The sequence below is a fragment of the Euprymna scolopes genome, chromosome 23 (assembly GCF_053919585.1).
Source record: "Euprymna scolopes isolate OS-2025 chromosome 23, ASM5391958v1, whole genome shotgun sequence".
Lineage (NCBI taxonomy): Eukaryota > Metazoa > Mollusca > Cephalopoda > Sepiida > Sepiolidae > Euprymna > Euprymna scolopes.
In genome coordinates this window covers 6933288-6958194 of record NC_136504.1, presented here as the reverse complement: position 1 = coordinate 6958194, position 24907 = coordinate 6933288, and positions in this window count along the sequence as shown.

Below are 24907 nucleotides of genomic sequence, written 5' to 3'. Positions count from 1 at the left end.
TATTCGTAAATTTTATTAATATTTATTTATTTTAATAAGTTTATTATTATTTAATGCGCCTTGTATTTCAAGTTTTCGTTTATCATTGGTCTATTCAATATAGATGTGTTTTCAACAAAAATCCTTCTAAATTTGGGTATTTTATTTATTTTATTTAACGATATGGCTTCAGAGGAAGAAATGCTGCCTAAATAGACACACAAAAGAACATACGTACCCACACACACACACACACACACACACACACACACACACACACACACACACATATATATATATATATATATATATATATATATATATATATATGTGTGAATGGAAATGTATAAAAAGGAATACGAAAAGTATAAAAGCTTATAACTTTTCTTTATTCGTTTTCAATTGGTGACGTACAGGAATACAAAATAATATATATATATATATATATATATATATATATATATATATATATATATATATATATATATATCGGATAACTTTAAATTTGCCGATCAGTCTTTTTTTATTTCAGTTGGTATTATGGCACGCAGTAGGTCTTGTTCGACCATATTCTTCTCAATCGCTTCTCAAAAAAAAAAAAAAAAAAAAAAAAGAACGCATTTTAAATCCATGAAGCCTCAAGAAAGGAAATGACAACAACAATCGCTCCTAACGACAAGCGGATATACCAGTTGAAAGCGCTTTTGGCCGAACGACAACTACTGGGCGCCATAAAACAAAGTATGGCAGCTTAAATAAAACAGATCCCTCGACGAATTAAAATGTTATCAAAAAAATATGAAAAAAGGACTCAGTCGTGGTCAATATATATATATATTCAAGGACGTCTGATTGAACATATATATATATATATATATATATATATATATATATACATGATAGTAATCATAATTATGTTACTCAAAGTCTTCTTTATGTTTTTGCATACGCTTTGATAAAACAGTCTAAAGTACATTTTAGTTGTATGATTAAAAAACTGTCGTAAAATAATTGCGTTTTAATTTTATTAATCAATTGTAATTTGTAATTAACTGAAAAAGTCACTTGCTCCTTTCTCAATGATATATGTATTTCTCACACTCTCTCACCTTACTAGACGATGAGTAAAAGTTTAATATCGAACTGAACAGCCTGTCTTGGGAACAAAACGAATTTCCGCAGCTTCGTATTTTGATAACGATGCTATAAAGCGTGTCATATTAATATGGGGCAAGAAAGAAAAAGAAGTAATAGTAGTTTAAGTTAGTGTCTCAAAGATGCTGGGTCAAAAAGAGCCGAAAAAAGATAACGAAATAGAAAGGTTTTGTGTATAACATGAAAAGTAACCGGAATATAAACTCTATGTTAATTAGAGTGTTTTCTAATTTTAATTAATAGCTTGCCATTCATTCTAGGTCGGAAGCACTTAGTCAATTTAGATCGTAAAATATTAACTTTCATAATTTGTATATGAAGTCTATAATTAATAATGATATACATATAAAATCAGAATAAATAATAAGAATTATTAATGACAATACTAGTTGTAAGTAAAATGGTTAAGTGTTTATTTTTAATTATTTCATTTCTATTTATTAATTGTTGATGACCTTTCAAACTCAAATTCTACGTAAAATATCGAAGTGCTTGTGCCCCGAAGTTGGTCTTGCAAGTACAGCTATATATTAAATTAATACAAGGTCATGTTTGTATGTCAAGATAAACCATATACAATACACAATAAAGACCTGAAAAATTGTTATTTTCTAATCGGCATTATCCCGGATGTTAAAGTTCTACGATGTGTAGCTGAAGGTGTCTCTCAAGGGCACACACCTGTGCATTGATATGGAGAAGTTGAGTTGGGCACCCATCAATATCCTTCTCTCTGATCTCGCTTGTGTACTTCGGAAAAATGGTGGTGCCAGTACGTCTGGGACCAGCTCGACTGCAGTAGCTGCCAGCGACTGTGGGAAGTGGCACACTGACCTGCTTGCGGGGCTACACTCCGAATTTCCTATAGCTACCTACAAGGCAGTGGCGGCTCCTCACATGGTTTAGCAAGCTAGAAACCGGGGTATGACAACATGTAGCTACATGTGAGAGTTTAGGAGATGGTTGAGCACTAGAAAAACGTGTCCATCCCATGAGTGTGCAGAAGCCAAACTAGAAGAGGCGTCCTCTTCCAGATCCCCCAACATCCCGGATGTACAGAATCTAGAAAAAAATAAATGGAACATTAGAAAATCAAATAGAAATCTCTGTGCATGCAATAACTATTCTTTTTGTTCTGCTGTATACTTTCATAACAACATTAGCGTTTCCACTAGAACCTTTTTCATTCAATATATTTCAAACTATGAACATAGATTGTAACTTTAAATTTAATAAGTTTATGGAATTATTAAAATTTAACAAACCTTCTACAAACATTAATCTGATCAACGAAATTAGTGTTCACCCAGATGTAATATATGAGGTCATCGACCATCAATCGACGCTAAATTTATTTTCATCTATTAATCCAGTTCGAGCACCAAAGAAGTAAATGTTCTCTTGCAAATCCAACAACATATTACAAAACACTGTCTGAAGACCATGTCTGTTTCTTATTTTAGAACTTTAAACCCTCTACTTTTTTTTCAATAGCAAAAATAATCACGAAAATATCATTCTTTATGCTATCTCATAATATTTCGTTTAGCATTGTTATGCTTTGATTGTTTCTACTGTTCCCATTTTCATCTCAATTAGCGCGCATTTTTCATTCTATGGTCTATTAATATGGTTTGGCTTAATATTGTAATTTTGCGTATTCATGTTGCTGTTTGTGTATTTCTGTTATTCTAAATAGTTTCAAAACGTGTGTTTGTCTTACGCCTTTGTTCGGGTAAATCTGTAACTTACATTTCATAGTTTGTGTAACTAAACAAATGGAATCATTGTTATTATAAACATTCGTGGCTTTAGAGAGTTTACTTACAAGGTGCATTAATCTACTTGTAGTTTATTTCCGGGTGTGTTCTGTAATTTATCCCTGCCGGTATTCATCTTCTATTTGGCTTACACCATAAATGTAATAGCTTGTACTTGTACTCCATTGTCATAGACATGCAATTTCTATGCTTAAAGTAGTTTAATAGGTATTGTTGTGTATTTGATCAATACTATGCTTACAGTTTTGTTCTTGTTTTTATTTAATTTACTTTCATTTAGTGTTTTATGGAAGATTATAACTCCGTTTTATTACTTTTCTGTCGACTGTTGTGTACTCTATTAAGAGTGGATATAATTTGTACTCTATTTTTTACTGGGCAGATTTTCTGGGTAGTTGTAAAGCAATCTATTAACCTCTCTCGAACCGTGGAAATCTCTTTTTAACTAGCTTATATTAGATATTTCTCGAAAAAATTGTTTAATTAAAAACAACGTAATTAAAAGCACGTACATGTATATTTTAAACTTATAAAAGGCAGTTTATTAAAAACATTTAAGAATAAAATTTAATATGCTATATATTCGATGTTTTTCACTGTTAATGCATTAGTTTTCATTCAGATTTCATCGGACTGAGCTAGTCAAACTTCAAATAGATCTACGTGTTAGATCTTTAAATAATTCTGTATCATTTTGTTTGATCCATATTTCCATTTCCAAAACATAATGCAAATCCTTTGTACATTTTAATCGCAACACAATGCTCTCGTTGAACTTCTCTGATTATCGAAAATCTGAAAATGACGTTTCCGCGCAACTCCGAAGGGGGCGTCAGTCGCCTATCTACGTTTGTGTGTTCTAAGTAATTAAAATCGCGGACGTTTCCTTGATTCACCCTCGAGTCGAAGCTGTTCTAATTATAATGCCAACGAACTCACCGTACTCGATGTTGGTTAACGGAAAAAGAGAGGATGAATCCATATGATAAAAGGTCAAATCCCAAATGATGCGTTCAATCTTATTAAAAAAGAATTGTTTCATTAATTATTCGGTGTTCTCTGGTTTAATTGAGTTTTTAAAGTTTTCTTAGATTAAGTCTTCTTTTTCTACTCTCCCTCCTCCTCCTTTTCTGTTCATCTCGCTTTCTCTCAATATATATATATATATATATATATATATATATATATATATATATATATATATATATGTGTGTGTGTGTGTGTGTGTGTATGTGTGTGTATATGTATATATATATATATATATATATATATATATATATATATATATATATATATATGTATATACAGGGTCAGGCAAAATGATCTGGCACGTTGGTAGGGTTAACATGACGCCTTCTTGAACGCTTTCATTAGTGCGGGGAGAATAATGCTTCCCATGTGACTGATTTCATGTTTAAAATCCAATGCAACAGAATTGCATTATATGTATTTTGCGAACATTTTTCTTTTTTATTGACTTTTATTAAACCTACAAATATGCAAATAATTTTGCATCTCTCTCTCATTCTCTCTCTCTCTCTCTCTCCCTATATATATATATATATATATATATATATATATATATATAGAGAGAGAGAGAGAGAGAGAAAGAGAGAAATATGGGCAGCAAATTTGTTTTCGAACATTGTCATTACATGATAAATATATATATACAAAAACATGAAAACAAATAAGTGATGGGCTGCACGAATGTGACTTTTAAGCCCTGTCAAACTCTGGCATTCTTTGGCACACATTGTGTAGACATGTGCGCCACTAGCAGCACGTGCTGTATGATACCTTCTATAAACATTCAAATGCCACTTCAATCTGTCTACTGTTTTACACATACACCCGCAGTTTACACAGGTTAGATCTGGCAACGCAAGAGTGTTTTGTGACCCACTGCGCTGATGAGTAATCTGGTGGCTTATCAGCCCAGCTCTGCTCAGACATAATCTTCCGCACACCTCCCACTCCAGACCAATTTGGCGCCCCAGCCCATTCACTGCTTCTTGCACCTTCCCTTTCCGGATATCACGTTTCAGTCGCTCATACTGGGGTCGATCAACCTCAAACTTGCGCGCAAGGCCCTTTTCTGCTCTCCACAATCCAAAGCAAGGCTCTCACAGGTTCTCTCATCCATCTCACATTTTTCAAGGTGAACCTCAAACAATCCCTGTTTCTCATTTCAGGCTTTTGATCCAGATGTCTTTCCTCGTCGAGCTCGCCTAAAGGAATTGTTTGGGAAGTCGACTGCCTGACATCCTCACCACATGACCACTCCATCTCAGTATGTTTGATAATGAGAGTTTAAATGCTTAGACATTGGGTCGGTTCTAGAATCTCAAAATCACTGATATGCATTTGCCAGACCACACCTAAGATTTGTTCCTGTGTGCTGTCCAAGTCTCACAGGTATAGAGAAGAGCAGAGAGAACGCATGCGGCATAAACCTTAATCTTTGTTGGCAGCGAGGTCCCATGACAACTCCACACACGCTTGTCCAACTTTCCAAAGGCATTGCTTGCCCTACTGATCCGTAACCACACCTGATCATCCAGGGCACCGCCCATACTTAGTGTGCTACTCAAGTATACAAACTTAGCGACAACCGTTATCTTTGACCCATAGATATAAACTTATGGCTCATAGTATGCCATGGCCTGCGCAGGCTAATACATTAACAGTTTTTTTTCAGATTGATGGTCATGCCAAATGCGCTGCACACAACCGCAAAGGCATCCAGAAGACGCTGCATATCCACCCCCGTATGAGCCACCATATCACAGTCATCCGCATAGAGCAAGCCACGGATTCTGTTGGTGAGTACTTTTGTACTTGCATTGAAGCGCCTAATGTTGAGACCCCCCCCAGTAGTTCGATAGCGAATACGGACATCATCAGAGCAACCCCCGAATAACATCCACAAGACCATGGTGAAATACAACGCAAAGAGTTTGGGTGTTGGACTGTCTCCCTGCTTAACACCATTTTCTACTCAAATAGCATCAGCCAGTTTTCCCGCAACGTTCATTACAGCCTTCATATCATCGTGGAAGAGCTTTCCGTCGACTACATTTGAAACCACACTGCGACTCAGGCAAAACATCCTCAGCAATGTGCTCCAGCATTCTGTCTCGCATGATCCTACAAAGCACCTTACCGACAAGTGACAGCAAAGAGATGCCTCTATAGTTTCCACATTCTTGTCTAACACCTTCAATGCATCTTGTTAGTCCCGCGGAACATCCCCATTCCGCCAAGCAGTCTGCAACAAGTCCGCCAAGCGTTGCATCATCTTCGGCCAAGAACATTTAAAGATCTCTGCATGCAACTAATTAATGTCTGAAGATGTTCCATTCTTCGGCTTATGTACAGCTGCATCAATCTTGGCAGAATGTAGGTAGGGTCTCGTAAAAAATCCTAAACATTCCTTCTAGCACAAAGGAGTGATATGTATAAGACCTTGGTGGTATTCGAATCCGAGGCAAGCTGTATTTTCTCAGGTTTTTGCCTCCACCATGCATCCTTGATGTTTCGCAACCTTGACTGCCTTAAAATTGTTCCTTAATCGATGTTGCTCACCCCCCCCCCCCCCCGAGATAGACATGCACTGCCCTGGCCTTTGAATCAAGCAGAGCCAGAATTTCAGTATCATCCCCTTTGGTCAATACTGATGTTTACACTCATAATAACCTAACACTCTCTCTTTATATCAATAGATGCATGGCTGTATGAAGACTGGGGTTGCATCCCTCACAGTTGATTAATGCACCACCAGATGCATATCTGGAATTTCCACGACACATCGCGGTAGCAGCAGCACATAGCCTTACAAAATATTCACCCATCTGATACTGGCAAGGTTCAAAGTTGCTTAAATTCGGTTATCTAGCGAAAACCGGTGTGTCAACAGGATTCTAATGCATGTATATATATATATATATATATATATATATATATATATATATATATATATATATATATATATATATATAAAGGAGATTAAAACAATATTCTAAAGAGCAGATTGTATTTTAATGTAATAGTAAAATTACTAATTTAATTAAAATACAGGAAAAGAAAAAGTGCTCGTTGTAATTTAGATATATGAAAAGCTCGATAAATAAATATCCTAGAGGTAATTAAATATTCAGTAATGTGATTGATAATTTAAAATTAAAATTGAGTTAAAAATCCGTTTAACAAGAAGGAAAACCAACAAAATCAATAATTTGTACGATCGTTTAGGAAAACAATGTTTTTATTGTGGTATACATTACACCACGGACAATAACTTTTACATATAGTATTTTTAACAAAGTTTCCTCATCAGCAAAAGTATTGGGAAGGGTTTTTAATATATGTAAAAGACACCATAAATAACCTAGCATTAAAAGTAAGGCAGATGTATCTAGAAAAAATTAAAATAAAAGGTATGTATTTACTTGATAAGCAAATTAATGTCGGTTAAAGATAGAAATAAAATATAATAAAATTATAAATCTGAATTTGGTTTAAATATAATATTATAATAATATATTTCTAATAAAATTCATATATATACATATATATACATCTATATAATATATATATACATGCACACACATACACACATACATACACACAAACATATATATATATATATATATATATAAATATATATAATTATTTACCTTTTAATTCTTCGCCTTTTAAAATCAGCAATTTAGGCCAAAGCATTTCTATGGATGTTTATTGTAGCTTTTCAACTTATGAAATAATAAATTTTCGAAAAGAACGCTAATGGAATATTTTATATCGGTTAGCATACGTTTGATTAAAACGCTTAATTTAAATATGAAGAAAGAAAGCGGAAGATACTCCTATTTTATTAATTAAACAATGCAAGGGAGATAATTAGTATTTAATTTAATTCATTTTAAGGAATTATAAATCAATCAAACAAAATATTATAATCTATTTTGAAATTATTGAATTTAATATTTGATAATTTATTTATTTATTGAAATAAAAAATATCATAGGTTAAGGCTAAGAATATATTTTAATAATATATAATAATGGTCGATATATCAGATCAATTAATATTAACAATAATATTGATGATCAAAATTTTTATTAATAAGCATATCAAGTTATAATTTAATTTCAATAATTTTCACATATAGTATTAAAAAAAACAAATTAAAATATGCTACGTTTATTTATAGTATATTTTACATGTACTAGAAACCCTTTCTAATACTTTTGATGATGAGGAAACATTGTTTTTTTTAAAATACTATATGTGAACATTATTGAAATTAAAATATAACTTTATATATATATATATATATATATATATATATATATATATATATATATATATACATATATAAGTTAATGATGTTGATCATCTCACAATTTACTTTTTAATTCAGATTATATTTGCCATTCTTGACAGTACCTGTTTCGTAGTACAAAATAATTCTCTTAATTATTATATCAATCAGTGAGCCTATTTTGCCCTTTACTCATCAGAAGAAATAGCAACAATATATCTATCAACAGAAAAATAAAGAGCGTTTTGACATCATTTAAAATCCGAAAATTGAAATAGAAGCTGCAAATACATTATAATATGTTTACATTACGCTATTTTGAATTTAGAATAAAATAACTAAAACACATATATTTGTACTAGCAAATTCCAATTAAGGTATATCCTGCCATAATTGTTTTTTTTATTAATTATTAAATTTATTATTTATTATTAAAATATCAATATTTATCCAACTGACATCAATAATTAAAATCTATAACGCCCGCCTTCATTTATGATGCTAAAAAATAAATAAATAAAAAAACAACCTTAAAAAAAGAGAAACATTGTTTTCAGTTTCCGTTTATATTCAATCACTCGTTAATCTTAATTTGTAACTCGAAATACATAATTTCTTTTAAATGTAATAATCACATTTATTACTAGATAAATTATAATACTTAATCTTACATTATTCAAAACTTTTTATTTTATTTAGTCGTAATGTATAAGTTTGCTATATTATCCATTATCATAATTGTTTACCTTAATCGAAAAAAAAGTTAAAATTTAATTAAAATTTTGTATAACACAGTTATCGGCCTTTGGACAAACTATAGATGCCTCATGCATTCTTTTATCATACTTAACACCTTTCACCCTCTAATACTTTTAATAAGTAACACTTTTAAAGCTTTTATGTCTTTCATTTAATAATATTCGTTGATTAATTCAATGTATATTATAAATATATTTACTTATATGTTGAATATAACATGTTAGTATTAAAACCATCTGAATATAAAATAGTATATATCTATTAGTTTTATGGATAGTCTAAATTAAGTTATACTTCATTTATTCTAAATCGAATTATAATTTAATTAGTTATTGCACTCATATTTATTTTATATTTAACTTATTATTATTATTATTATTATTATTATTATTATTATTATTATTATTGTGAAAGTAATAGTCAAAAATTCACATTTCACGTATTTTTCAAATTAACAATCTAGTAGTAATATACATTTCCTGAACTAGTTACATTAATAAGTATATTTTTAACATTGAATAAATCCAAATTCCCATTATAATTAGATTAAAACGTATCATAATTACACAAGTTGGTGTTCTTTTTATTAGCTATATGTGTATTTAAATGCAATGTAATACATATTTTACGTTTCATTACTTAAGCATTGTTAATATTATTTAGACATAATATTATATATTACACTAACTTTCTTACTATATATATATGCGTATGTATATATATGTATGTATATATATATGTATGTATTTATATATATATATAATGTTATTTTCTCCATTCTACTTATTCTCCTTTACTATTTTCTTCTTTATTTCTAATTTTTCTTTCATTTTTTTAATAATTTGTGTCGCTTTCTTCTATTTCGCGTACGTTTTCGTCTTCCTCCGCATGTTTTGCCTCACTTCTGTAAAGCATCCTTAGCCGTGTTTTGTTCTTAAACAATTTTGTACGTGAAGTTTCATTATCATCCTAAGAAGTCGGTTTCTTTGCCTCTACTTTTTATAAACCTACGCCTAAGCCTCATTATTCTAAGGATTTATTCCTATCATCTATTTCTCCCTCTCTTTCCCCAGTTTTATTTTTCTCCTTTTTTTTTTTCGAAGGCTCTTTTCGTTTACTTTCGCTTCTTCAGGTATCTAATCCAGTCTCTCCGAAGAGCTATGTTTTTTCATGCTCTGCTTTTCTGCACAATTAGAATCTTCATCCCTTGCTTTGCCTTATAAGACAACTCATTGCCAATAAACAAAGCCAAACAATAAAGCACACTGTCTTCAGACTAAGAGCCTCTGTTTGCCTTCAGATAATGACTTCTCGTTATGTTCTTTCGATATTTGTCACGATAAGCCTGTTCCATTCTTTCAAGGAAATGCCACCTGATAAGCTGAACAATAGCAAATAATTGCAGGATATAACGACGCGCTAACTTTACATTTTCTCTGTTTCCGATTGTCTTTGCACATCTGTGTGGTTCAAGGTGTGATTTTAAGTGGGAGAATATGTGAAGCCACGCTTGTAGAACTTATCCTTGTTAACAGTGCCTAGGGGTGTTGTAGAGTGTTTAGGGTCCCCGTATGTAATTTAGACATGACGACTGTATATCACGCTGGTTTAAATACTTTAATCATGTGGTTCTGTTGTACATGCTTACTTCTCATAATTTTGTTAAGACATATATAGCCATTTCTTCTCGAATCTTCCGACCAGCACGGAGGTAACGTTAGCCATACTAAAAGGTGTAATGGCACACACCCACACACGCACGCAAGTACACGCACACCCACACACACACACACACACACACACACACACACACACACACACACACATATATATATATATATATATATATATATACTGGTGAGCTGACAAGGTCACCAGGGAGACAGCACAGGAAAACAAAAAAAACAAAAAAAAAGAAACAATAACAAAATTAATCCAAACGCAGCAAGACGGGCGCAGACCTGCCAGCTATAAATATAGGCAAATCTGGGCATGTTTCATTGGTAAGAAAATATAGACTTTTTTTTACCAATTCTCTTAAAATTTAAACCACAGACTAGTATTATAATCTTCAACAAGCCTGCAAGGTTTAATGTGGTTTCGTCCCATCGATCCAAAGATATACGCATTTCAATATTCAATTTGCTTACGTATATATATATATATATATATATATATATATATATATATATATATATATATATATATATATATATATATGTATGTATGTATGTATGTATGTATAGTAGACTACCCCTGACCCGTTGGGTCAATATCTTATATTATCTATGGAATTCATGTATGAGCGTGACACTCGTGACGTAAAGAATTTTTTTTTTTACATAACTGAAACATTTCTATGAAAGTATATTAAAATGAAAAATCACGGACGGATCACTCAAGCATGACAAAAAAATCCTCTCTATTCGTGTAAACTTACCTATTTTTTCGAATAATCGCTCAAAAATCGAAACTTAAACATGGTTTTCCTACGAATCGAACGCCGACGAAAGTCATTTAGCAGTAAAAACGCACATGGATCTACCGATGAGAAATATAAGAATGAAAAACCCATATTTGAATCCTTCAACCAAGTTATATAAATTTAAAATCTAAAAAAAAGTATTATCAAAAGCTGAAGCAAAAAATAAATTCTAAATAAATAAAATAAAATAAAACTAATATTAGAACAGATTTGTAAATGTGTCAACAAATTCACCGTTCTCACACAACTATTTTGTATGTAGAAATGTAAACCAAAAATAAAAAAAGAAGGAAGAAAGGAAGGAAAAGGGACGGATAGAAAGTAGTAGTAGTAGTAGTAGTAGTAGTAGTAGTAGTAGTAGTAGTAGTCTCTCCTGTACTGAATGTTTGTATCTAGCCAATTCTTCGATAGTTTTCGTCCGAAGGGTCGAGCTTCAAATATGTCTCGTGAAAATCTGTCACATTTGTCGAAAGTCTAAGGCATGCATACATACATGCACACATTTAAGCAGAGAGGTGAGATTTATATTAAAGATTAACAATTTGTTTCAGTTTTTCTTTTTCATTATGTAGCAAAAAAAAAACACCTTTATATTTCTACTAAGAATATTTTCTATAGATTTGGCTCTGTTAATTGAGTTAAGGATGCCATATTGCATACCCATGCCGAAAATATCTAATAAATCTAAATAGGCGCATTTTTACGTGACCACAATTAATTAAGAGATGGGTTTGTTTATTTCAGACTGACAATAAAAAATCGAGTGACAAATAGCGCCTTAAACGTTCAGGCTTAGCTTCCATCCCTTCCTTTGAAAAATAAATTCAGAATGCTGGTGACTAAATGGTATCCCTTCTAATGGTACCACTACTGTCTTTGTAGCACTTTAACTTGTTTTTAGTTAACAAAAGAATACATTAATTTTTGGAACGACCTTCGTACAACACAAACGAACATGTCCGTTTGTTCTAGGCGAAAGAGTAAAACACGAAATTCTGCCGTAGACAAACATAGTGTAAGAGATTGACCTTGGGATGTTAGTATTGGACAGTCTGCTCTCAAGCGATTGAAAGAAAGTTACTGAACAAATTGATAGAATGTTATAAACAACTTTAATTGGTATACACTATTACTCGAATGACTGATTGCTACTTGTAACTTTTTTATCGCATATTGTGTATTTTCTCTTTTTTTTTCTTTATAAACCGTTGTTTAACAGCGAGTTTCACCGTTGCTTGACACATTCAATTTCCTTCTATTGTTCTTCAATACGGAATCTTCCGGAAGCAAACGCCGCTGTTGTCGTATATCCTATCCACTTACTGTCCTAACGTTAAATCTCTCTCTGTTGGTTCGATAGTGTGAGTTTAATGATAGTCAAGCCAAATAACTGTTTCTTCAAATCTCTTCTTTTTTTGTGTTACTAAATTACTTTGGTTTCTCTGCACATATATAAATGTTTGGTATATTTGAAAGGTATAATAATAACAATAATAATAATAATAATAATAATCATAATAATAATAATACTTATTATTATTATTAATGTTATTATTATTATTATTTGTATTCATTGAGGTTTTTCAAACAGGCCATCATCAAATACTTCTCTCTGGAAACAACCTGTGTGTTTGCTAGAACACAAGAACCAATATTTCCAGATATAACGTATGTTCCAGCTATTTTGATTACATTTGCAAATTACATTGAATTATCGGTCCTGCATATGACCTTAAACTATATCCGATGGTGAGGCCCCAGCTTGCGGGCTTTGGGGAGTCTGGAGCCACCCTTTAATTGTCATTGCTCCCAGGTCCACTCTGGCTCGGAGTGGTAGTATCTGTTAGGGTCACAACTATGGGTTAAATAGAAACTAACTTAAAACAACAAAAAAACAAATATACTCTATTAAATAATCGTTCTTCGAAATCACTGGATTCGGCATTAAATAACCTGAAAAGGGTTGATATGCCGTAAAACAAAAAATAAACAAACATAAATTGCATTATCGCAAGAGGCGTTCACTATTTATTCTTTTTAGGCAACGATCATTGGCCTTCACTGGAATTCGTGTGGCTATTACCCATTCCTAGTTCCTACTAATCAAGGTTATGTTTAATTACTGTTTTCTTTTTCTTGGTCTTTCCGTTCTCCTTGACACTCCCAGACTATTGTTATGATGCTACTTTATGTCGACGGTACAATATTTTTGAAAATATAAATATAAGCATAAAATTATATGGTGTATTTTTCATTGATTTCGTGTTATATTTTAGTTTGGTTTCTGTTGCTTTTTTGTATCGTTTTTACTCATGTGTATTTATCTCTGCATTCCAGGCCATTCCTTAATATGTAAACCATGTTTATTATTCCGTCTTGTAGTTTCGTAGCTGCTCAACTGTTTCCAATCTCTCTTATTTCATTAGAAATACTTACTATTATTCGTGTTTTTTTCTTACTTTCTTCATCTTTCATAAAACTTTCATATCACTGGGACGTTTTTTAGATTTGCTTTGCTTCCCAGTCTACTTGATATTGAACCTGTTGTTTGTTGGAATTGCAAAATAAGCGATCTGGAACAACTTTTTCTTCTTGTAAATTATGACGAGATTCGATCTCGTTTCTTTGATGGGGTTAGCTCTTTGTATATTATTAGACTTTATGATTTCCGTTTACATGTTTTGCTGCTGACATGTGTTTGCACATTTTTTCGGGCTGTTAAAAGCAGTTCTCTTCATAGCTCCCAAAGTACTGCCTTCCCCGACATGACGGTTACTATTCTTATATTTTATTAGGGTTCATTGGATGCATTCATATATTATGTAATTATTCATTTCGTCAATTTATCCATAATGTTTGCAGTTGTTGTTTATTTATGTCTTGTTGATCTTTGCTTTGATATAATCGGTTCTAATTATGTAATTTTGTGCGGCTGTTATTATTGATTAAATTTCTCGTTTTAAGTGTTGTTTTTTGTAGGCATGTCTCAATGTTTTGTGAGTTTCATCTGTTGTAATCCTAATTAATCCTCCATGTATTGGTTTCGCTTCCAGTTTTTTTTAAATGCTGGTCTAATCTCTTGCATCTCTGTTTTCTGTCTTGTTTCTTTTTTGAATGTCTTTTTGTTGCGGCGATTAGCTGTCACGTGTTCTGTGTTATGTATTTTTTTAATTGTTTTCCTTGTGTCACTCTATTCGTGCTTTTTCTTTTTATTAATTTTTACGCAGTCGGTCAGAATCCTTTATTAGTGTTTGATGCATTATTCATTGTCATTAGTTTTTCGAAATGTCTCAGTTCTACATTTGTCTAATCTGTCAACGGTACTTTTAAAGGATTCTAATTAGACTTTCTATTTCAATGTTTATTGATTTGATGCTGTATATCTACAACGCTTCTAAGTACTTGCAGATGGCATGTTGGCGTAGTGTATTAATCTTATAGTTGTCTTATACTCTACTTTTTTTATTCCGTATTCCATTCAGAGAGAAAGGTTATCGTAATAGGGACATTCCCACCAATTCTGTAGTAGGAAAGCTGATGCATGATAAACTCTATGAAATGATTTTGATATATGAAGAGCTACGTATACTACTAATAATATCTTTTACTACACAATATATATAAGTGGATAAAAACAAATATAATTTTAGTATAAGAGTCTAAGATAAAGTGCTGTTGCCACATCTGGACAGTAATTGCTAGAAAGGCCTAGTATTGCATTTAGAGCGTTCAAAACAGACTTTGTAGACTTGTGGGAAATGCCCTTTTCTCTTTCGTGCAACGTCTTTTCTACAGAAGAGAAGTTGCATGTCTGCCCCTTCTTTATCGTTATTTTCATAGCAAGTGCTCATCTGAGCTCCAATCTATGACCCCCTGGCCAAACTTTCACGAAAAAAAAAAAAACACTTGTCTAGCCGAAACCACTATCAATAACTTCCCCCAGTCTTTATATGTGCCTAAACCTTAACGTAGATTTAATTAATAATCTGAACGTATGTGTAACTCTCTTCCGTTTCCTTGCACCCAGCCGATTACAATATGTTCATCAAGTTAAATTTAAACAAGTTATTGATGAACCGTCCCCTTAATTAATCCAATTCACCAAATTTTCACTACCAACGATTGCTACGATATTATTTATTGACTATGTAAACCCATTAACCCTTATTCTCGAGTAGACTTAGAGCCTTGATAAGTGTTTTTTCTGTTAAAAACGAGCAAAATAGAAGAGGTTCGAAGACAATTTTTTTTTGCCTTGACTATCATTAAACTCCCACTACCAAACTATTGGAGACAACTTTAACGAAATAACCGGAAGTGAATAAGATCGACTATAAGGACGGCGTGTGGTTCCATATTGATCAAAATGTAAGGAAATTGAATGTGTCAAGCAATGGCGAACCTTCTTGTTGGACAAGATTTATAAAGAAAAAAGGAAATTATCCAATATAATATAAAAGCGCTACATCAGTTATCCAAGTAAAAGTGTTCAACAATTAAACGTGTTTATATAATACTCTCAACCCATTAAGTAAATGTCTTTAAATTGCTTGCGAGTGAACTGTTCAACACCAACATCAAGGGATCAATCTCTCACAATCTCTTTGCTTACACCAGAGCTTTTTTTGTGTTATTATTTCGACTATAATGTACACACACGTGGGCTTCCTATTTTCAAGCTGAAAACAACTAAAGTGCTTCAGAGATGGGAGTAGTATCATTAAACCGAACGACTACCGGTGCTCTATATTTTAATGTTCATACATATGAACCACCATTCTCCATTTACTTTTTCCAACGATGGACTAGTGGCTGTACACGAGCGACTGAAGCGCATTTTTTCTTCACATCTATGTCGTCACATCGATATCGATGGACGCATATGCTAAATTTTCTCATATAATCTGCATCATCGTCATAAAGGTTTAACAGGCCCCAATGAATGTTCATCCATTTAATCACCGGAAATTTCAATGAAACATCTATTATTGACTGCATGGGCAGAACAAAGTTTATAAAGAGTACTTTTGTGTAGAAAGACAATTGGAAGTAAGGAGCTAATTCAAGAATACAAAACTAAAACTGAACGAAATTGGTTAATAAATGTATGCCAGTGACAGAGATAAAATACCTGTACATAGAGAGAGAGAGAGAGAAAGAGAGAGAGAAAGAGAGAGAGTGAAAGAGAGACAGTATTCAAAGTAAGATGACTAAACCTCTTAGAATGCCCAATATGTTTTACTACAACAAAAAAGTAAAAGGTGGCTTCAATAAGTGTCCAGACAATTTTCGCATGGCCACTTTTATTGAAAGTATAACAATAAAACTTTGCCCCCGATCGATGTAATCTCCTCCGGCTGCAACGTACTTGTTGTACAGTTCCAACAAGTTTGATATGGCCCCACTAAAGTCTTCTTGCATGAGCGTGTCAATAACTCTCGTCACAGCTTCTTTAATCTCCTCCATTGTCCCATAACAACAGCCATTTATTTTTTCCTTGAGCTAAGAAAATAAGCAAAGTAAATGAAACAAGGTCTGGACTAGAGGAAGAATGAGGATCTGTACTGATGCCCATCTTGGTCTAATAGTCTGTGGCAAACTTGGAGCACCCTTGATACAAACGTCGCACAAATCTTACGCACCTTCATTTCATAGCGCATAATTGTGTGCAATTCCTACACTGATATCAAACTGTGCACTCATTGTCTCTAGAGACACACCGACGTTCGTTATCCATGTAATACATTATTTGCCCAAGTAAATTTAGTGTTTTGACTTCCTTAATCTACTCAAGCCTTTCATAATCCGTCACAGACTCCATGCCTTCCTAAAATCTCTAATGCCACTCAAGAACTGATGATCGAATCATTCAAAATGTCCAAAAGAATTCCATACATTACTATATACATAAAACAGTCAATATACTACTGTGATATCTTATCAAGTTTAAGATGTTTACATTTTTGAAATTCACTAGCTGTGACAATCCGATGTTAATAGGGTGTACTACAATTTCTGATATATCTGCTAATTTGAAAATAAAATCATAGAAATTGGGCAGTCATCTCATAAGATGTATGACAATAATTTACTTTTTTTCAACAATGTACGACAATTTTAAATGCTTTTTCAGAAAAAAATGTCTGGAAACTTATTGTAGGCATCTCGTATTTTCAGTTCGCGGAAAGCTTAGAGTTTGTGTTGATCATGAATGAATGTTATTTTGACGAAATCGAACACAAGTTGCGGCTCGGAGAAAATCGGGATGAGATGACGTCAACTTACGAACACAGTCTCGACTTAAGACGAAGACGTTTTCTTAAAGAGTTGTTACCATCGAGTTTATCAAATGAAAACTTACATAACATGTCGAATATATACGTATTTTTAAAAGTCTTTTGTTTCTCTTATTTTTTTGTTTTCAGTTGTTTATATTCCATAATTTTGAACTAACGAGCACGCCGCTGCATTTGCCCATGTCAAGCACGACGAGACACCCAAAAGAGAGGATGCAGAAGAGGAAACAACATAACCTTTATTAAAGTCGATGTATGTTATCGATGAGAGGGGGCTGCGTTCACATATAGTGACCAAAACTAATTAAGTCCTTAATTATATGCGAGAGGAAAACCAAGCATATATAAAATACTCACATTGTGAAAATCCAATTAAAATCTTATGGATGAAGTGTTAATAATTATATCCCTCTAACCCTTGACAGCGGGAGTCCTACATTTTGTTAATAAAGGAATACGAAAATACATTTGTACATTTTCTATTCGCTCAAATCAACCATGCTTGAAAAATACGTCCCTTCATAACTAGTCGATCTATTCGATTTTACTATTCTTAAAATGTCTAAAACACCAAAAATAAAATTGCTTGTTAGGCAAAAAGCGGCCATACTTAAATAAAAATACAGATAAAAATTAATAGTCTTACAGAAAGCAAGGCACATTATATTTTCTAAAAAGGACTTTGTAGTTTGCTTGAAGCAATGTGCGTATGCGAAATAGTTGTATTTAGAGGTTTTTCAAATGCAGATTCTGCCGGAGGTTCATGGCATGCGTTGTTTTCCTAGAATCTCACACCGTCATTATCTGCGTAAAAATTAAAACTAAACTCAAGTGCGGTCTTCGCCACAAAATCTGTAGGTTTAAATATCGAGTAAATGTTTTAAAAAATCATACAAATTAACTTATTCATAAAACCAATACAAGGTAAAATAGAAAATAGTCAGAAACTAAGCGAAAACATTGACTCTTAATACTACGTTTTATTCTTAAATATCACGTATCTCGTTCCAAATTTGCAGAGGTTAAATAACATACAGCATAGTTCATGTTGACACACCTGCACCGAAGTTAAACAACGCTGAGTGTGGTCAGTACTAAAATGGTTGGCTATTTCTGAATGCTCTGTGCTATGCGTATTCTCCACTCGTTTCGCACCTCGTTGCTACTGTCCCCAAACAGTGCGGTTTCAGCAGAGATGTGTCTATTTTCAAAATACTTATTATATACTGGCTTCAAACGATCCACCGAAACTGTATAACTCTTACCAAAATTTAATTTCATTGTAAAGTATTTTTGATATCTTTGGAGAACTTTATAAGTACCCGTATAAGGAGCTTCGAGTGGACGACGAACGCGGTCGACACGTATCCGCACAGTAGTACATGTTCCTAGACCAGTTATGATATATGACTTAGGGGAAGAGTGAATTCGGCCTTCAGATAGTAGTTTGAGGTCTAACTTCTGCATTTCTCCTGCTAAAATCTTAACTTTTGGATAAGAAACTTCTGAAAATTCATTATCAATCATTGGTCTTGGTGCAAGTAAGGATTTTCCAATTACTGCTACAGATGGTGAATAATTATCCGCATTTTATATATTTCTCATACTTAGCAGAATAATAGGCAATGCATCCAGTTTTGTTTTCGAGCAACAATAGCCGACTTTAATGTGCGGTGTATATGCTCGATTATACCGTTTGATTGAGGATGATAACTCCTCGTACGCAAATGATTGAATCCCAAAAGTTCAGATAGTTGACTAAAAAGTTCACTGTCGAACTGTCCTCCTGTATCAATTAATAGATAGAGAGGCACTCCAAATCTAGAGACCAAGGTATATAGAAAGGGTATTGCAATAGCTTCTGCTGTAATGTAAGGCATAGGTGTGGCTTCAACCCACCGTGCAGCCCTATCAATACATATAAGAATATATCTGGTAGATGATGGAAACGTAAAATTTTTAGGCGTTACTTGATTAAGAGGGCCCATTATGTCAAGATGCATCGTTTCCAATCGACTCGAAGGTAGATTGAATGACTCAGCTGAAGAGTGTATGTCTCGTAACATTGTATTTCTGACAGTTGAGACATTCCTTGACATATTGTCTTATGATTTTATCTATTCTAGGCCAATAAAATCTTGATTTTATCAATATTTATGATGCTTTTGTTCATGGATGTGATGGAGTATGAGATTGATCAAAGATAGCTCTCTTTGATTACTTGGGTACAAAAGGACGAGGGTACGGCGTTGAAACGTCACATAAGAGTTCTGAATCTCGAACATTTGTAGGACTAATAAGAATCAGAATAATTATTAATTTTATCATCAGCTGTTTGTTGTTGTTCAACCAAGGCAGGGAGATCAAATACATCTATAGAAACTGCATTGGTAGGACGAGAAAAGCAGTCAGCAACGATATTTTCACTTCCTCGTATATATATAATATCAGCCACATATTCTGTAAATACAGACAAATAACGTTGTTGTTTGTCAGATTTCATGGGTGTTGATTTCTTATAGGCTGACACCAAAGGTTTTTGATCTGTGAATAAATATATCTGTTTTCCTTCAATATGTGACTTGAAATGAAGTTCGGTCAGATAAGCGGCTAGTAATTCACGATCAAACGTAGAAAACTTCCTTTGACTGTCGTTCAATTTCTTAGAGAAAAAACATATGGGAATATGCTCAGCTTTTACAATCTGATGCAAACAAGCACCAACAGCAAAATTAGGACTGTCAGTCACTAAATGATAATTGGTAACACTTGAGATAGGATGAGGAAGGGAAGTTATATTACCTAAAAAATTGTTCATTTCAGTAAAAGATTTTCTTTCAGCTTCACTAAATTTAAATGATGTGTTTTTAGGGTGTAACTTATTAAATTCACTATGTGGTAACACTATATCAGCAAATTTCGGAATTAATTTTCTATAAAAATTTATCATTCCAAGAAATCTCCGCAACGATGCTGATTCATTAGGTTCGGGGAAATGTCTGCTATTTTTTTCTGTAGTAGGTCTCAGTCCTTCCGGGCTAATATTGAATCCTAATAGTTCAAAGAGGACTTGAAAAATTCACATTTATTAAGGGATAATTTTAGATTATTCTCTTGGAGATTTTGGAAAAAGCATTTTAAATCTTCTATATGAAATGTTTCTTATTCAGCCATTATCCACAAATCGTCGATATAAATAAATACACACTCTTAATTCAGAAATATATTTTCCATGAAAGGAAACTCCAACGTTTCGAAGTCCGAAAGGCATAAATACTTATACGCACCAAAAAGAATTACGACTGAAATTTTCTGTATATCATCCTCATTGACAGGTATATGATGGTATGCTTTCAATAAGTGTTTCTGTATATCATCGTTATTTACAGGTATATGATGGTATGCTTTCAATAAGTCCAGTTTTGAAAACACTTTATTTTTCAGCTTAGAAGAAATACTTTATACATGTGGGACAGAATACTGATCGGGTTTTGTGATTGCATTAAGGAATCCATGATCACCACAAGCTCTCCATTAACTAGGCGTACTCTTTGGTACCATATGGAGTGGTGATGCTTATGGCGAGATAGATTGTCTAATAATTCCTGCCTGTAATAAAGTTGTGAATTCCTTTTTAGCAGCATCAAAGTTTTCCTTCGACAGGTGACGAACTTTACAAAAGGTTGGCTTGTTGTTCCCTGTGTCGATGTGATGCTCCACTTTTGAGTTGTAATTGACATCATATTTTGCTCTTGGTAAAATTAGAGAATTGAATTCTCTCAGTATGGATTGGATTTCGGGATGTTGATTTTTAATTTTATTAATATATACTTTCTGATTGACTGGATTGATAATGTACACTTGTTGAGCAAACTTGGTGTTTGAATCGAGTATTAATTTATTTTTACAGCCAATTAGTATTCCGAAATATAATAAGAAGTAGAAGCCGAGAATAGAATTTAGAATATTGGCAATGACAAAAGTCCAAGAATATGTGCGGCGTAAAGCGTAGATACTAATTTCAACTAAAGCTTCACTAAAATACTTCAATATTTTGCCCATTAGCTGTGGTTAGTCTTACTGGAGTTGGATTTAAGATAATAATCTCGTGGCAGTATAGATACTGTTGCGCCAGTATCGATGATAAAATTAATTTTTGTGCAACGACTTTTGCTTCAACTTCTACCAAAGGCGGGCCGGAGGTTGCGAAAGCAATCCGCCGTATAAGTTTTCCAAATTAGGCTTAGATACAGGATCTGGTGATGATGACCTAGAACTTGGTTGTATTTGACAATTGCGTTTGTTTAGGCTACTTACGCCGCGGTTTACATGAACGTGAATTGCAGCCGAAGTATAAATGACCGCGGCATACTTTCGGTTTCTAATTAGCTCCGAATGGTCGAAGGCCAAAGGGAATTTGGTTAGAGTTACTAGTTTGATTTGTAGATGTCTTTGGAGTACTTTGCTGATTAACAAAGTTTACTTAGCCTCTTTTAGCAGTATCGGCATTAATTGATTGGTCAGGTTACCTAGTTGTTCCAAAGTGAGGCCCTTTTGAGCAGCTATTACGGGCGTGATTGTGGGTGACAGGGCTTTCATGAATCTATGCTTCACTAAATCATCACCTACGCCGATTAATTAGCAGTTGTCATTAATTTTCGTAGAGAGTGTGAGGGTCTACCGGTCATTTTAGTTTCCCTCATTGACTCAATAATTCAGGTTTGGTTTTCTCGTAGATATTAATGACGGCAACTTTTAATTCCTCGTAGCTTCTCTTTTCTTGTAGACTTGGAGGTAATTGTGCTACAAGTTCTGGTGGCAAGTTGGAGATTACATGTTAGAATTTAGTGGCTTCTACTGTGATGTTTCGAATCAAGAATTGGGCTTTAATCATGGCGAACAATCCATTGGCGGCAGTTTCTATGAATGGCGGCACCCGAACAAAAACAGCATTGGAGCACTCTGTTTCAGTCATAGTAAAGGATCTGTGTATGTCTGTTTGTAGCCGGGGCATCAATTTGTAGGTTAAGTGAAGGTTTTCAAGAGCTTAGCTAGGCCTACAATTAATACACTTATCTTCTTCTTTAATAATTCCTTTCTTTTTTTCTATGCTACCAGATGGCAGTTTTTATATTTTTCTTTATGGCGGCTTCAAATAACCAAAAGTATTTAGACCAATCAGAAAAAAAGTTTAATTATTCTTTTTGTTCGTTTCTTTTTTCTTTATTTTTTTTCTAGACCAATCAGAAATAAATGTTAATTATTTTTATTTTTTTTTTTAAGTTAATTATTCTATTATTTCCATTAAAGCTTATTATCACCTACACATACACCCATTTTTATTACCAGTTCAAATTTAATATAAACACCAGAAATACGACACCACATAAACACTTTTACAGATTCACGGTTCCAGCTGAGCATTGTCATAGGTTTCAATCCTATCCTAAGCCAGCTAGAGGCTTAGTTGGCAAAAAATCTGGTGAGACGAAACTATGGAACGCAGTAATTTTTTAGAATGCAGTAAGGAGGTTCGGAGTTTCTATTCCTTAGAGTTTACCACCTGGCAAAGACTAGAGGAATAGCTGGCCGAAACATCGTGAAATAACAACTAAAAGGATACAGGTCCGCAATAAATGAATGAATAAACATATTTTATTTATATTTGTCAAATATTGTAGTTTATCTGCGTTAAGTATATATATATATATATATATATATATATATATATATATATATATATATATATATATATATATTATTGTTTGTTGAACAGTTAAACGCGTAGTTTTGCCTTTACACTCTTCTCCCTTTTAATAATTTCGAGAAAAATATTTTCAAATTTTTAGAAAAAGAAAATATAGATATTAGTGTGTGTCCTAAACGGTTGGTCGCCGATTCCTGGTATATTTTTTAGCGGGAGTGACACACCTACTAGATGTATGAGTCAGCGACCTTTCTTGTTCCCAGGTGGATATAAGTCGAGATAGCGATAGTTGATGTTTAAAATATTTTATTACTGTTTTAGAAAATGAGAACGTAAATGAAACGTCTTGAATCATATGTAACACATAAATATGTATTTCTGATTAATTAAAATAAATTTAAACCTTAGAAAATTATGTTTAATTTATTAAGAAAATAATGAAGGTGTCATTTGATTCTTTAATTAATACTTTCTTTGTTGATTATTTTACTATCTTGGAATTATTAATTCTACAACTACTTTGCATATGTGAGCATGCGCAGAAAGTAGTAAAAACAAGATTGGCATTTACACTTGCCATTATACGTCTGTACGGGTTATTCATCAATCTAAACAAAGATTTTTCTCGTCATAAACATAGTTTATATATAATTACAATTTCCCGTAATTCTAGTGTTATGTGACCAGTTTACAGGTACACATACAACATGTGTTTTATTCATATAGATTTAAAAAAAAATCATTTTGATATCAGTTCCCAGGAAATTAGCAGTTTGACCAGATAAGTCGTTTTCGTAACATTTACATTTTATTTTATAGACATGTCCTGATATATCAGTGTAACTCTTTGATGGGAGCAAGAATATTCCTTTATTACTGCTTCAAATGTTACAAGCATCGTCGGTACATAGCAGAATTCGCACTTTTTTTTCTATAACTCTCTGAGCATATTTTTTTCTACATTATTTAAGCAGGAAAGTGTTTAGAGGCTAAATTACTTTTTATTAGAAATAGACTATTTACTAGTATCATTAACAGAAAGTAGTTTACATATAAACTAGGTTTCCTTTTTTATTCTTAAACAACAGCAATTTTTGTATATACTAAGGTCGTTTATAAAGTAATTTATCCAAACTTTTAACAAAAAGAATGTTGAAGATCTACGAAGACATGGGCAGTACTACAAAATCAGGCGACCTTTTGTGATCCAGAATTGATTTCCATACGGTCAGCACTTTTGCCATCGAGAATGGTTCTGGTTATGTGTGGGCGTTCGAAACCCATTGTGTCACATTTTTATCATCATTTGAAATTTACGTACCTATCTCCTAGCTGTTGTGACATCAACTGCACCGGCTTCGGAAATGTTCAACAGGCGATGGTGAATGCTTACAGGTTCAATATTTTTTCGGCATGGAG